Genomic DNA, 16,785 nt, shown 5'->3' with positions numbered 1-16,785 from the left:
ACCAGGACTATGCACACCAACAGCAACCAAAGGAACCTGGGTGTGAAAAAAAACTCCGTCAATAGATTCAAGATTTTATTACTTAGCCTGAATTCTGCTTTCAAGAGAATGTTGCTTTAAGAACCACACACTCAACATTCTTAGGCTTCAGAAACCTTCTGATAGAGTAATTGCCTGACATAGAATACCTAGGAGGCAAATTAAAATGAAAAGCCTTTTTACAGAGTGGCAAAAAGTAAAAAATTAAATGCTTGATTAGAAGCTCTGTGTCAGTGAGAGTGAAGGAACAGATGAATGGTCCTCACTCCTTCCCGGCCTTCCCCTCTGCTTTCCCCTTTCTCTCATTGTGGTTCGTGCCAACTCCCAACCTCACCAAAGTGATTTTGCAATCCTGTTTCCTTACTGAAAACAAGGGAAGGCAATCAATTAGTTTTGGCCTGTTGAGTGTTTTCTCGCTGAAATCACTTTCTAAAAAGATTTTAATCGATCCAGCCTCATGTCATGAAAAGCCCTTGAGACCAGCATACCTGAGTCCCTCCACCATGACAAAGTTGGAGAAGTCATGGAAACCCTCTAAACTCTGATGTGTCAACTATGGAAATAACAGTCCCATCCCTCATATGGCTAAGGTAATTAAATTATAGGAAGCTTTTGGCACACTGTATATGCTCAAATATTAAGTCTTTTTTTTTTCCTGTTCTCTTTGTTCAGATTGTATCAAAGCCCTCGCTACAAGAATATGAACAAGAACATGTGGCAAACATTAAAAATTCTATAAGCAGGGTGTACACCTGTGTAATTCAGTGAAAAGATCATCTGATTGGCATTCAGATTTTGGCCCAAGCATGAAATAGCAAACTTGAATAGTTGGTGGTCCTCTGTATTGTGACTTCCACATGTATAAGAGGCTATTTAACTGCATCCCTAAAATGTCATGTTGATACCTAGGTATCATCACTTTGAAGACCCTACTGAGCAAGCAGTAGTCATTCAATTAGTGCTTGCTGAGCAAAGATGCCCAACGTGACAAGGTTAGTAACAAAAGTTACTGGGCACTGAAGGGGACAGTCAAAACCACCTGTTCTAAATTTCTACCATTTCTAAGAGAATTTTAAAACCAAATTCCCTCCCCCCACTTGGAAGCTAGAAGAAATAAAATATTATATAATGCTTGATTTTTCTCAGCAAGTGTGCTTTGATATGAACTGATCTCTCTAGCTTCATTTTGTTCCTAATAGCAAATGATTGATTCCTTTCTCCTTTGGAACTTGGGTTCTATTTGCCTTAGAGAATGAAACATATGAGAATATACTCGGTCGGGCAGTGGTGGCGCATGCCTTTAATCCCAGCATTTGGGAGGCAGAGACAGGCAGATTTCTGAGTTCAAGGCCAGCCTGGTCTACAGAGTGAGTTCCAGGACAGTCAGAGCTCTACAGAAAAACCAAGACAGAGAGAGTGAGAGAGAGAGAGAGAGAGAGAGAGAGAGAGAGAGAGAGAGAGAGAGAATATACTCTATATCCACCATAGGAATGTAGACCAGCTACGGGATAAACAGCACAGCCTCTTGTGCCTAGAATCTTCTCATAGTGGTGTTTAGGAATGAAGCCTTTCCCATTGTAAAGCACTAGTACATGGATTTCCAACAATTCACCCCCACCCCAAGTCTCTGTCCTCTGGTTAGTCAACTGCATGTGAGATCTGGGTACACCTGGGAAGGGCTTTTGTTGATGCAGTTCAAGTGATTAAGTAGCAGACTTTAAAACAGGGAAGTGTTGTTTGTTTCAGAGGATTGTTCTTGTGACATTGTTGACACAGATCTCACACCGATTCATGACATGGTCTTTCTTAGTCTTATACTCCTGCTACTTCCATTGAATTAAATCTAAGTATATATAGACATGTTTTCACAGTGTATACATCTTAATAGCCACCATTCCAATTAAGATATCAAATATTTCTCCTCACTGTAGAAAGTTTCCAGTTATCCTCTCTAGTTGACCCTCCTCCAGAGGTAACCACTGCTCCAGCTGAGCCTATTCTAGAATCTCATGTACATGGAATATACAGTATGTACATTTATGTGTCTGGTACCTTTTGTTCCACTATTTTGAGTAGGATCTGTACTGCTAGGAACATGAGGAATCTGTTCCTCTTTATTGTTAACAACCACTATTGGAAAAATGTCAAAATTTCTATGTCTATACACTTATTGGTGGAAATTTTGGGTTGTTCTTCAATTATGGATTTTCATGAATAAAGCTATCATGGAAAAAAAAGGTTGCCTTTTATGGCCCTACTTTAAATATCTCCTTGGTTAATAATGAGTAGAGTTATTGGTCATGGGGTAGGCATAGAGCATAAGATTTTTAATTTGTAAGAAGCTCCCATGTGATGCTGACAGTGCTGTTCCTGGTACCACGTCGGGTGCATTGCTGGGCCATATCTCCTACTTTACTCTGATCAGTCACTAATGGGAATCTTTGTCTTATCGAGAAAACTGACTAGTGAAATTATCAGGCTAATTAAACAGGCCTGAAGCTATCAAGTAATCTTTGAAGCCTTGCCTCAACATCTCTTCTCTCTGAAAATAGGAATTTCAAAGATGAGTTACATTACAAAGTGAGAGTGCTCTAGATTTACCTCCACGTTTTAAGATATACAGTTGATAAATGATCAATAGATAATAGGTACTACAGGGATGATATCATCTCAGAGTGCTTGTGCCTTTTAAATAGAGTAAAATTGACTTTGAGGTAAAACGCACTACCATAATCTTTCACGGTTTTTCAACAATAAGAGATACTTCTAGTGGAATACAATTTTCTGTGGGTCATTAATTATTCTTTTCCAAAACCCTTTGTCAACAGACAATCGACCCAGCTCTTGCTGTAGCCTTCATCTGATTTCTAAATTGAGTGTGTAATTTTCTTACCAAAGCAAAAGTTTGACTATTACTTGATTAATTTAAAAACATTCCTCTTTGTCACTAGAACAAATTTGAGCATCTCCACTGACAAACACCACTTTAGAAACATCCTGATTCTGATAAATGGCTTTCTTAACTATCTTGTAAGTACTATTAGCGTACACATGTGATCCCTAATTCCTGCTCTCCAGAAAGCCACCAAGGTGAAAACTAGGATACAAGCAGGCAGAGGACAGAAGCCTCAGGCTGCAGGCAGGCTTGGTGTGCAACACCTGTATGTACAACTCATTAGAATTTTGTCACTTGTCCCTTTTTTCATATTTTCTCACTTTCAGGTACCCAAAAAAGAGCTCAATTATTTACTGTCACAAATATGCCCACTGATTATCTCAAAAATCCAGGTCAGGTGAGAAAAAATAGGCAATGCTAGCAACTGCTCAGCTGCTTAAGTAGTCAGCTTTTTATTAACAGATATAATTGTTTTTCACACTTTATTAAATAACATGAAGAGGAGGGAAGAAGTGGTATTACTGGTGATTTTTAATCAGGTTCCTCTAAGCCTAGGTTGTAATGTAATTATTCAAACAAATACAGGAGGACAGAACAATCCATAACTGCACTAAGTAACTATTAAGAGAAATAATGTCTTCTTTAAGATAAAGTACATAGATAGCACACAATTCAAGTGAATCATTTTTCTCTGTGTACCCTACTATCTTATGAAAAACAAGCTACAATTTATTTTATTGAATGATTTACATGATATGTACAAAACAATGCACCACTACTTTTATGACTATATCATTGTGGCAATCTATTATTGCTATTATTAATAATATTAGTAGTACCTGTACCTATTGTTCATCTTATGAAGCAGTTTCTCTGTGCAAAGCATTTTGTAAACTTACTAAAGTCATAAATCCTGAATTACTCTGTTTCTTATTAAGGAAAACAACACTGGGAGATATTAGCCTAGGAGTCTAAATGTCAATGGACATAAATCAGTGGGTATAGTGCTTGCCACACAAATAAGCATGGGAACCATAGTTTAGATCCCCAGAATCCATATAAGAGCATGTAGGTGTGATTGCCCACCTGTAATCTCAGGGTAAGGGAGGCAGATATGAACTCCCTTAACCAGACTGGCCAAAGACATAAACTCCAAGATTAGCAAGAGACTGTAAAAGTAACTTTTATTCTCTAGATGTAATTGTTGTCTTGGAGACTTACTTCCAGATAAACTCACCCTTTCAAGCATTTTCTGAACTCTGGCTGGCTGGTTCAACTCAGATGTACTAGCCCAAACTCTTCTCCAAGCTGACTGATTCAAACTGGCTTCTCTCAGCTTCTGATTGAATTGCTCTACTTGGCCTGAAACTAACTCTGGCAATCTGATCTAATATTCTGGCTCCTTCTGTCTTTCCTTGCAACCTATCTCTGTAAAACTTCTCTCTCTCTCTCTCTCTCTCTCTCTCTCTCTCTCTCTCTCTCTCTCTCTCTCTCTCTCTCTTCTCTCTCTCTCTCTCTCTCGCCCTGCATTCCAGCCAGACCACACAAACCTAGACGGTCTTTGGATGTAATCTCTTGCCAGAACAGCCATGTTGCTGGAGTAAATTTCCTCTACAAAGAAGACACTTAACTGCCAACCTTGAACCTGCACATACATATGCACATATGTGCAACTGCATTTGCACATACATATGTGCCTGCATATATATATATAAAACAACTGCCAATCCGTTGAGTATAAGATCTGTCTGATGCTTTAATACCTGCCTGATTCTGAAATCCAAGAATCATGTTCCAAATTCTTCCCATATCACTATCTGATAAGGAGTTTAAGGACAATGCAATACAAGATTCAGGAAGGTGATAGAGATGTTCCTCTATATATGTTGTGCCAATATCTATGAGGAGTAAAAAGCTTCACACCTGTGTTTCTAACTTCAACTTCTTCCTATACTTGTTTTCCAAATTTCCACGGCCTCTAAAGCCTGCTGTGTAGCAGCATCTGGTTGACCAATGTCCCTATGTCTATATCTTTATTGCTCTATCACTAATTTTACTAGCAAAGAAAAGTAGGCCTTTTGCTTTGCCGAAATCATTCATTTACTGTTAGAATACTACCCTGTATCTTGCTCTCTTAGAAGCCTACCAAGGCATATCTGCCCACAATGACCATTATCCTAGTCCACCTTACCCCAGGATAAGGCAGGAGATACACCACTACACAGGAAAGATTTATGAGAGCCACCTAATGCAAACATCTATGTTAATGTTTCTGACATCAATCTGTCCTCTTCCACAATCACTTGCCCTGATGATTTCATTCCTAAGGATGACATGGGTGTAGTAGAAAGAAGATGGCTGCTAGGACCTGATAATGCAGGGCTGCAATTCTGGCTCTGTGATTTAGTAGCTGTACCTATACCATTAGCTTCTCTAACTTCAAATTTCATGTCTGTAAACTGCTACAAAAGGATATTTGGAGGATTTAAGAGACAATAATATGCAAAAATCTGGTACATAAGAGCCACTCAGACAATAGCAATTCACCTCCTCTTCCCCCGTCTGCAGATGTAATGAGGGAGACACATGCTTAACAGCAGTCATCTCTCACAAGGCAGTAGTGGAGAGAGCTAGACGCAAAGCAGTAGAAAAGTGGTGCTAAGTAAGCCAGCGACTCATCTGCCTCTGATCCTTTTCTTTATTCAGAAAATATTTCTTGGTCATCTGCTATGCTCCAGGCACAAAGAATGACAATAATCCAGGCGCTTAAAGATCTATGACAAGAGAGTTCCAGAAGGTGGAAGCAATAGACACTAAAGCCCAAAGACAGAAACAAAGATAAACACAAGGATCAGGAAAGAGCTTAACACAGTTGCAATGTGAACTGCAGTCAGAGCCTGGGGAGTGATGTGAACCAGCACTGATGGTAGACAGTCCTGAGGCTGTGGGACATCAAATACGGTCCCTGCTCTCACCCAGAGCTACAATTCTTAAACAACCTTGAATGCCCTTCTGGGGGATCACATGAAGTGAGTCCTGCTTTAGTTCTACACGGTCTTGTCCCTCTTGGCTACTTGTCTCTCTTCCTCTGCTTTTGCTTCATTTAAGCACATATAATAAATAAAAATTCTGACCAAAGTATTTGAGATAACCAATTCTGCCCATGGTTTCATGATGGTTAAAAGCATAGCTTTCAGGAGAAACACCCAGCTAGATTTCCAGCTAGGGCATGCTTTGGCTTTGCAGCAGAAGTCAGGTGACTTCACCTCTCTAATCCTAGCTCTTCTGTAAATGGAAGCAGATGGTTCCAAGAATTAAGTCCTTCCCCAGTGTACTTCACATGTCACCTGATACGTAAGTGTCCAATGCAAGATAGCCATTGATATCATTAATAACATGTGGTGTCATTTTCAAAGTAAACATCTCAGTCAACTATTGCTCTTGAAAACCAGGAGGGATGAAATTATTTTTTAATAAAGTTTGTAATAGCCAACATGATTGCCTATGACTTCCTCCAGGTAAAAAACAAATATGAGTTAATCAATTTTAAGCACTTGTGATATCATCAACGGTAACTGACATGACTCTAAAGAGTTGTAGTTATATTTTAGTAGCATGCCCTCAGCCTGGAATTGGTCTTATATATTCATCTGACTTTTCCTTCACTTACATTGTTATTAGGTACCTACTACATGCTAGGCATGATATTGAATGCTAAGTATCATATGGAGAAGGATATCACACTCTTTGTTGTTTGATCGCTCACAGGTCAACTAGTGTAGGAGAGAACAAATGAACACAGTTATTAATTTGGTCAAGATCCACACAGGTACAAATTACCATCAGAAGCATTTATGGATAAGGATAAATATCTGGGAGCTATGCATCACACTGCCCCCCCCCCGGAAACCTTCCAGGAGGAAGTCACACATTGACCACTCTTAAAGTAATTAAGAAGGTACAAATTTAAAAGAAAAAAGTATATTCTAGGCGGACATGATTATTTACTAGTTAGTGGAGGAGTGGTGATCAAAGAGCTGTTGGGTTATGGTTGTACTCAGGAGGCCAGTAGTAACTAGAGGATGTTAAGGCCATGGGGCAGGGCAGGTTTAGAACTGAGAAGACAAAATTCTATGGGGATAAAGTTTCCTGGACACAGAATGAGCCCAGGCACAGGGAAGTTTCCATGTGCTGCCTACATTGATACAAGCCTTCCAGAGAACCCAGCAATGGTCACTATCTAAGCTCCCATCACCATGCATCCTGCTCTATCTCAGATCTTCCTTTGCTGTGAGGAGACACCATGACTGCAGCAACATTTAATTGGGGCTGGTTTACAGGTTCAGTTAGTCCACTTAGGTCTTGGCCAGAAGCAAGGTGGTAGCACACAGGCAGACTTGGTGCTGGAGAAGGAGCCAAGAGTTTTACATCCAGATAGACAGGCAGCCGGAAGAAAAAGTGACACAGAGCCTGGCTTGACCTGAAACCTCAAAGGCCAGCCCCAGTGACACACCTACTCCAGCAAGGCCATACCAGCTCATAGTGCCACTCACTCCCTATGAGCCTATGAGGACTATTTTCATTAAAACCACCACAGGCTCAAACTCTCCTTTTTAACTTGAAAGCTCCTGAAGTTGAAGGCCGCCTCCTTCACACTTAGTCTGCATATGGAACAGAACTGAAACACTCAGGAGCCCTGACATCTGGTGTCATCTCTCTGTCCTGAATTGGATTCCCAGTGGGATTCATCTTTTGGAAACATACTGAGGGTAAAGTATGGACCACTCAAGTTCTCCTCTCGGGTATCATCCATGATGCTGTACCTCCCAACAAATGTTGGGCTGAAGTATCAACATTGTCAAGAGAAAATAAACAGTATGCTCTGACCCCCAGACCTGAAGATGGACACTCATCCCTTCTTTCATAGTTGTCCATTCTATGTGCGTGTTGGATTTTCATACCAAATTGCATATGTGGTTTACTTTTTGGCCCTTTAATAAACCTACCAACGGCACCTCAAGTTTAAAGATTGCCCCTCTCATTAAAAGGAAGAAGAAGAAGCCCCTCTCTGAAGAGTTGGACATACAGTTCTTTTTGTCCATAGGCCCAAACATACAGCCTCTTGGTACTTAAGCTAGACAAACATGTTGGGACATGTACAAACATGTCCAAAGTAGCACTGAAAAAAAAATAGTGTTGTTTCTTGTCTCCTTTCTTATTAGTAATTTGATGTTCTCTGGCCTACAAAATATGCATTTAATGGCAATCTTTGCACAGCACTTTTAGAGAAAACGTAAGCGATGCCATCTTGTTTCTAATGAAAGAAACCCTAAACCATACTTTTAGTGAATCCATATAACTCCAGTGCCCACCAGTATGAATTTTTTTTCCCCAAAATGCAGGTTGATTTTGGGAAGGAAAATAGTTATACAAAATAATTTAATGTCTCATTCTGTAACATTTCTATGAACTTCTGGTTCTTTTTCTAGATTGCTTCAGGAACCACTCAGACTATCTGGTATGATCATGTGCTAGTGAGAGAAAGTTCCCCGCCTATGTTATTCACTTGTCTCCTCACTGTGGCAGAATACCTGACAAGAATCCATTTTAAGGAAGAAGGGTTTATTTCACCTTTCACCTTAGTTAAGGGAATACAGCCCATCACCGCAAAGAGGTCATGGCAGCAGGTGTTCAATTCAGCTGGTCAGATCACATCCCCAATCAGGAAGCAACGAGTGATAAGCGTTAATGTTCCCTTTGCCTCCTTTTTATTACATCGGGATCCTGGCCCCTGGAATGGCACCACACACAGTTAAGATAGGACTTTCTCACCTCAATTAACTTACTCTAGATAACCCCTCACAAGTACACCCAGAGGCTTGTCATTCAGTGATTCTAGATCCTATCAACCTGACAAGCCGTATTAGCCATCATCCTACCCTACGCCGCAAAGATTTCTACATCTCGATCTCTGGTGACTGTAAATGTCAAAAGAACCGGCCAATGTGATTAAGTTGAGGACCTTGAGATGGGAAGATTAACCTGGATTAATGGGGAGGGCTCAATGTAATCCCAGGGTTTTTATAAAGGTAGGAAATGGTGTCAGAGTTTGAGACTGTCCTCTGATAGTGGAGGTAGCAGCTGGAGTGAACAGGAGCCAAAATCCTTCAGCATATTGCCAATGTCTAGAAGCTGCAGAGACTGAGGAAGGAGTTCTTCCCCAAGAACTTCCAGCAGAAACATTTTGCACTTCCAACCTCCAGACCTATAAGATAATAACTGTCCCACTTTCAGACCGTAAGTTATAGAAATTTGTCACGACAACGGAAAACTAATATAAACAGGTAATTCTTGCCACTTACCTGACATTTTGGCATCACTTTCCCACACATCATACAATTTTGTTTCTATGATCTGGAGAAAATGTTCATGCTTCTCGTTTGGCGTGGGAGGCAGCTGAGTGGGAGAGAGTTGAATAGATGCATCCAAGAGCAGAGCATGATTTAGGGCTGTTTAGCAAATCTGCATCCTTACCCAACACACTGGGCTAGAGCATACTATCTGTGACGATGGGTTCCATCTTCACCACTTCCCGTACTATTATTTCCTTTTATTGCTTCTTGACTAGCTCAATTTCTGGGCTAGTGATAAAATGCTCTTGCTCCTACTGTTCCGGAACCTTCCTTCTACATACCTGCCATGATTTGTAGGCTGTTGGGAGATGCCTTCCAACCCCTTAGGGACTAAAAAACATGCAGCTTCTAAAAATGCACATGTTGACGTTCTAACCCCCGATATCAGTCTTAGGAAATGGGGACTAGTGCCTTTATCAAACGAGGAGCAGGACCTGGCATCGTGTCTCAGTTCTGCTGCTCTTCCAGAGGACTCGTGCTCAACTCCCCCCATCCACATGGTGGCTCACGATCATCCCTGACTCCAGCTCCAGAGGTTCTGGTGCATTTTTTTTTCTGATCTCCATGGACACCAAGCATGCACAGGTTACACGTGCGTACATGCAGGCAATACATCTATACACACACACACACACACACACACACACACAAAACCTTAACATATAAAATAAAAACTTAGCAAAGCTTACAACGTTTTCTAAGGAAGAGCAGACCTCAATGCTTCCTTTCTCCATCATGTGTGACAGCAGTCACCTGAGAGCCAGGACGACAGCCTTCATGAGCCATCCACCACTTAGAAACCTGAGCAGGAAAATCATGAATCCAAGGCCAATCCGGGCTACCTAGCAAACCCATCTCAGACAACCAACAAAAAAGGCAACCATGCTGGCATCCTGTCCTCCAGAACAATAAGAAATAAGTGCCTGTAACTCCTGCTGCTCAGTGTGTGGGCTCTTCTTATAACAGCCCAAGATAGCTGGGAAAACTCCCTCTGTAGAATAAAATCTTCACGCCAGTGGTGTGCACACAGCACACACTTGCTTGATCACAGCACTTGCTTCTTTTAGTTGCTTGTTTTAGGGCCTTTGTGGTTCTCCTTCTTACATTGTTCACTAACAAAGAAGACATTTATTGGAGTTGCAGGTGATTAAATTTCACTGCCCTACATCCTAAATAGTATCATATCTAATCCTGTAATATTTTCAGGGTTCATGTGAAGCTTTCAAACTAAAAACCCAATCCACCAGATATTCTACCAGATGTTTTATGCTCACATTAACAGTAAGCAAATAAAGATCATGTGTTGGATTTGGGGAGGAGGGGCCGGAGTGTGGTGGTTTTAAATTGGACTTTTTGAGTGAATGATTCCAACTCCACTCTGAGTTCAAAGTAGATATCAGAGTCTGTAGAAGTTAGCCCTGGTTCTTCCTCCCAGCCCCGTGCTCCCAGAAATAAGACTCAGACTCGAAAGATATTTACAAATACCTTGGCCATATAGCTAGGCTCTTCTCCAACTAGAATCATAACTTAAGATAATCCATTTATTTTAATCTCTATTCTGCCACATGGGTGGTTAGCCCCACATGTGCTCAGGTGCCATGTGTCTGTCTCCTCACATCTTCCCTGGGTGGATCTCCCACTCCTGGCTCTATCCCAGAGCCCTTTCTATCTCCCGGAAGTCTCACCTTCTATTTCCTGCCTAAGCCACAGTCCATAGGCTTTTTAATTGACAGGTGGCACACACCCACACAATACACAAGATATTCTTTCTATAATCTTCTCCATGGAAATCATGTCTTCAACCCCACGACACTGTAGTTCTCATTATTTTTCATAGTACAGACCAGTGATTGCTCAGAGAGAGAAAAACCATTCGTGTTTTATTTCTCAGCCCACACTGTCAGTCTATGCTCTGCTTTTATGTGGTCAAAACCCTTCTGCCACCCAGGCCTTCGTTTGGCTGGACACACCCTCCCTAAGAGCTGGAGGGTAAACGGTGCCACTTAGCCACTTACATGCTAAGCAAAGGTCAATTGGCTGGCGCCACACAACTAATTCTAGAGCATCACTTGAAGTGACACTTTCCAGACAGAACAAATACAAGATCGGCTGCTTTCTGCACTCCGTTTCCTCGAATCCTCAGAACCACCTAGTGAGACGGGTGCTTCCAGAGCGCTAGACTGATGATTGATCAAGCGATCAATTGATTGATTTTACTATTTTCGCTGCTATAAGGCGAACTGCTTCTGGAGACTGGCAGGCTTGTAGCTGCCTGAATTACGTGTCTACCCAACTCCCTTAGCTACTTTTCCAAGTTTTTGCTGTTACCTGCTTCAGCCTTTAGGGTTCAGAGTTGGAGAAAAAGCGAGTTTGCCTTTGCAGTTAGATTTTTACATCAAAATGGATTTTATTTTTGACATCAATGGACAAACCCATTTGTCTAGGCCTCCGTTTCAGACTAGAAATCCATCACAGTTTGTCTGCCAGCTGTTGGTTCACCCTGGTCATGGTCTCCTTAATGAAAGAAAGGCTTCCTGTCCTCCACGAAGTTCCGATTCCATTTGTAGTCTTCAGCTACCTGAAGAGTTTGCATGCTTAATGACTTCCTAATGTACTCACTCTTGCAAACAAGGAAATTACAACCATGGAACAGTGCGTCTCAGACATTAATCATAATTGCTTAATAATATCAAACAAGGAGATGTTACTGCAAACTTAGACTTCTTACTTAACTTCAGAATCGGAATCGCTGTCACATCTGCACATATTCCAATCGATGCGACGTACTTCCAAATGCCTGCATTAAGCAGTTTAGTCACAAAGAAATATTTTGTCAGCTAATTTAACTTAATTGCATGGCATAATCATTTCACCTATTTCTCTAAAAACAGATATTTTAATAAGAGAGCTGCAAGGAGGTTATAAAAATCTTACTTTATTTCCCAATTGCCAGGAAAGGTCTCTGCTGAAAGTTGCCAGACAATTACAGATTCTGGGGGTTTCCATAGCTCTTCAATGTATTTGTTATATACCATTAGTCACCAGGTGAAACCCTTCACTAATAGCAATACCCTTCAACAATAGCCCCAGAGAATTTAACACTGATTGATGGCAGGTCACCTGGAATTGGTTGGCAGAATTTCCAATTTTCTGTTGGGAAATTGCTTATTTCTCCAACTCTATTCCCATTTTTACAAGTGGACAGCAAGCGAAGATTATACATTATTATGTGTCTAAATATAAAATTGTGATGGATGGTGTCACACATTTAAAGAGAGTTAAGCATTTAATTTAAGATTTTTAAAAAATGTTTAAAATGTATTTTTAATCTTTCTCGGGAATTCATGGCTGATCCCTATTGAGGGAAATATTGAAAGATTGCCTAAGGAACGTCATTTAAATACAGTATCATTTTCATAAAAATTTACTTTTAGAGTTTCAAGGCAGCCACACCAGACCTTATTGTGAGTATATCTGGGGATCTCGGGCTTATGGAAGGACTAGGAAGGGATAAATAGACTATTTTCGTAAGCATGAGGACTAATGCTAAATTTGGCAGACAGAAGAGGACAGAAGGCAGCCAGACTCAAAAGCCACATTAAAATCAGAAGACAAAGATCTCCATTTACACAACATAACTATGTGCTTGAAAATGCATATTGGGTTAAATTTTAAGTGTGTTTGAGGTGCTAAAATGCTGCCTATTGTAATAACTCTGCAGATATCTCTATACATATCATCTGGACCTAATTCTTAATTTTAGCATTAAATAGGCAGCTGCCTAAATGCTAACACTGTGCAACAGGGGGCAAATAATGCAGTAATATTGAAGTGCAGTCACTGGGGGGCCAGGCTGAGAACACCCAGCAAAACCCTCAAGTCTCGGCCCAGCATCTAGTCTGTCTAAGGATTATTAAGAGTTCTCATTTTTGTCTTCGCACAAAACTGTAGTATATAGTTTCAAATCTAAAATATTTATTTCAAAAACTGAGTAATCAACTAAGTCTCTCTACTCACAGATACCTTTCATTAACAGATTTTTCTTTTTCATGTGTATAGGTGAAAGTTGAGGGGCAAAAATGAAAAGCCTGCCTGCTTTGTAAACTACACTTTTGGTGCGATGAACATATTGCCATGTTTGAAAATTACATGTGATTATTCCTAAGTGCCATTTTAGACGCTGGATATAACTTCTTTACAGTCAGCCTAATGTGTGTGACGGAAACCTACTAAGGGACATTTAGCTTGCTTAGTTTTTCTTGTTCACTCAACAAACACTTATGAAATATTTGCTCTTTATATAGGATCTACCTCCATCCATATTGGAAATACAAAACCTTCCCTCTTACAGAGCTCCCATTTCAGAGATTGAGCAACAAAAGTCAGACAAGAAAGATGGCACCTGCAAAACAGTACAGCAGTCAGGGGTGAAGCCAAACCGATGGCTAAACCCCAAGAGTCAATCATGAGGAGAGGTCAGAGAGTGATGGGATTGCTGGATGGTCCCTGGAGTGCATCAAGACACTGGTCACATGGTCATCTGACCAGCAAGTCTTCCAAGCTGAATAATAGAAAAGACAAAAGGAGCCTGCTTAGTATGTTCGTAAAAGGAGAGGGAGGGAGAGGGAGAGAATGAGAGAGTGGAACAGAGACAGAGAGTAAGAGAGCGAGACAGGCAGACAGGGGTAGAGAGAAAGAGAGTGAGACAGAGACAGAATGTAAGAAAGTGAGACAGAGAGAACAAAGAGAGTGAGACAGAGAGACAGAGAGTAAGAGAGTGATAGAGTAAGACAGAGAGAGGGAGAGCTGAACTCTTGCTTATATCTTTCTACCTTCAGAAATCATTCCCTCGAGTGTATTTGTGAAATGTCAAAAATATGAATGTTTTCTCACTAGAATTCTCTCCATATTGTGAGAACAAAAGTGTTTATTGAGAGGGTTTTTTTTTTTTTTAAAGCCTCCATGTTATAGCTCATTACTCGGTAAAGCACGGAGATTCTAGGGAAATGAAGACACTTCCAAGAATCTGCTATGCAGATGTCTGCTGTTTCCTTGTACAGCCCGGCCTATCATTTGACATCACTCGACAGTTGTTGGTGATAAATGTCAGCATGGCGTGATTTGCATGACAGTTATTTTGCACATGTTTCCTGCCAGACGACAAGCTCAGAGAGAGTGAGAGCCTGCTTGCACCCTGCACACACAACAGCACTTTAGTTTCTGCAGAGTCTGTAACAGTGCAGGCATTTTATCACATTTTCCTTTTACAGGAAATTTACTCCTTAAACAAAGGAAACAATAACTGTGAATTGTTAGCCCAGCCTAGGATGCAGCAGACACTCATTGTGACCTCTTGATGGTTGAATGAATGAATGAATGAATGAATGAATGAATGAATGAATGAAAATTATCTTCACCAATAAAATCTAGAGAGGACTAACTGATACAGATAATAGTGATTGATCCATCTTAAAGATTCTCGAAGTTATCAAAAAGCAACCAACAATCTTCAGCCAGAGAATCCCCACTTTGATATTTCTGGTTGTTTCTTGGTCCAAAGCTATGTACTTTTTGTTGTTGCTTATTTTTGAGATTGTATTTTTTAATTACACCATTTCTCTCTTCCCTTTCCTCCCTCTAAACCTTTCCATATAACCTTCCCCATTCTCTTCAAATTCATGACTTCTCTTCATTCATTGTTATTGTATGAACATACGCATTTATATTTTAAGTGTTGAGTCAACGCACTGCTACTTATATATATGTTTTCAGGGCTGACTGTTTGGAACTGGACGATCGATTGGTGTGCTCTTCCCTGGGAAGGACTGCCTCTCCCACTCCTAGCATTACCAGTTGCCTTTAGTCTGCGTAGAGTTGAGGCTTCATGGGCTTTTCCTCTTGCACGCGTGTTCATTGGTGCTCTCCTTGTTCTTATATTTTAAATTTTATTTATTATTTTATGTGCATGAGTATTTTGCTTGCATGTATGAATGTTTGGCTACCTTGTATGTGGCTGGTGCCCATGGAGGGTAGAAGAGGACATCAGGATCCTTGGAACTAGAGTTATAAACAGGTGTGGGCTGCCTTCTGGGTGCTGGGTCCTCTAGAAGAGCAGTATGTTCCACTAAGCCATCAATCCAGGCCCTTCTCCTTGTCTTTACATATTTGGGCAGAAATGTTGGTAAGACTCTATGGATATAATTTCTGTTGCTAGTAGGAGACTACAATCTCACAGCAAAATGCCTGATCCTCTAGCTCTTGCAATTTTTCCATCCTGTCTTCTGCAATGTTACTGAGCCGTAAGGTGTAGAACTGCTTTGCACATCTATCGATCAGGGCTGGCCTCCACAACTCTGCATATTGGTTTGTTGTGGTTTGCAGTAGGAGTCTGTTGCCAAGAAAAGTTTCCTTGATGAGGGATGAAGACTACACTTAGCTGGCGGTATAAGACTAAACATTTATAGATTATTGTTAAAGATTATGTTTTCCCTATCTAAAAAATCATTTTAATCCTATGAAGGATGGCGTAGCTCTAAAGATGACCTATGGAGCAGGGAAGATGAACTAGCAGCAGTTTCTGAGCGCTTGTGTATGTATCCACTGCTTGCCTTACACAGCTTGGCCACTGGATTAGGAGGCACGAGTGGGGAGTGGCTATGGCTCATGAACAGAAGAGAGAGACTTATAGAACCATAGTGCCAAGAGTGTGGGCCCTCTAATTTTTGTGAAGATGCAGTTTGGCTTTTGTTTTTTATTCCCAGTGACAATAGGAAATAAAAGAGAAACGCTGAGTTTCTCTACAGACAACAAACTGAGCAAAAGTAGACCCTCTAATGCAGCAGTTCTCAATCTCCCCAAAGCTGAGACCCCTCAATACAGTCCCTCATGTTGTGGTGACTCACAACCCTAAAAGTATTTCCATTGCTACTTTAGAACTGCAATTTTGCTGCTGCTATGAATCATAATGTGAATATTTTTGGGGAGAGAGAGGTTTGAGACAGGGGTTGCGACCCACAGGTTGAGAAACTCCTCTGTAATGCTTTCTCCACCACTGGATGTTTTCTGACTCTTCTGAAATTCTTGGCCTCATTCGCTGATTCATTAAAACCAAGGTGAGCCCATCTTTCCTGTCTCGACGTTGGGATCTGGCTACATTCTATGTTCATGCTCTGAAATACTTGCCTCTCGCACAAACTCGGTGAGACAGCTGCTGAGCTTGCTCAAACACCACCTGTAGCTTCTCAGGTACCAAGAATTGAGCTCTGCATCCCTCTGCCTGGTGATGCCTTTAGCACATGGTACCACTTTGCCACCTAGTAATAGTGCCCCAGAAGTAACCCTCAACTATGAAGACATGGTACTTCTGTGATAAAATCCCTAGGACCCTCATTCTTCAGTGAGAAGACCCCGAGGCCTGTTCTACAGTCCCCAGAGGTC

The sequence above is a fragment of the Mus musculus genome, chromosome 8 (genome assembly GCF_000001635.26).
Source record: "Mus musculus strain C57BL/6J chromosome 8, GRCm38.p6 C57BL/6J".
Lineage (NCBI taxonomy): Eukaryota > Metazoa > Chordata > Mammalia > Rodentia > Muridae > Mus > Mus musculus.
Note: the sequence above shows the minus strand (reverse complement) of the source record.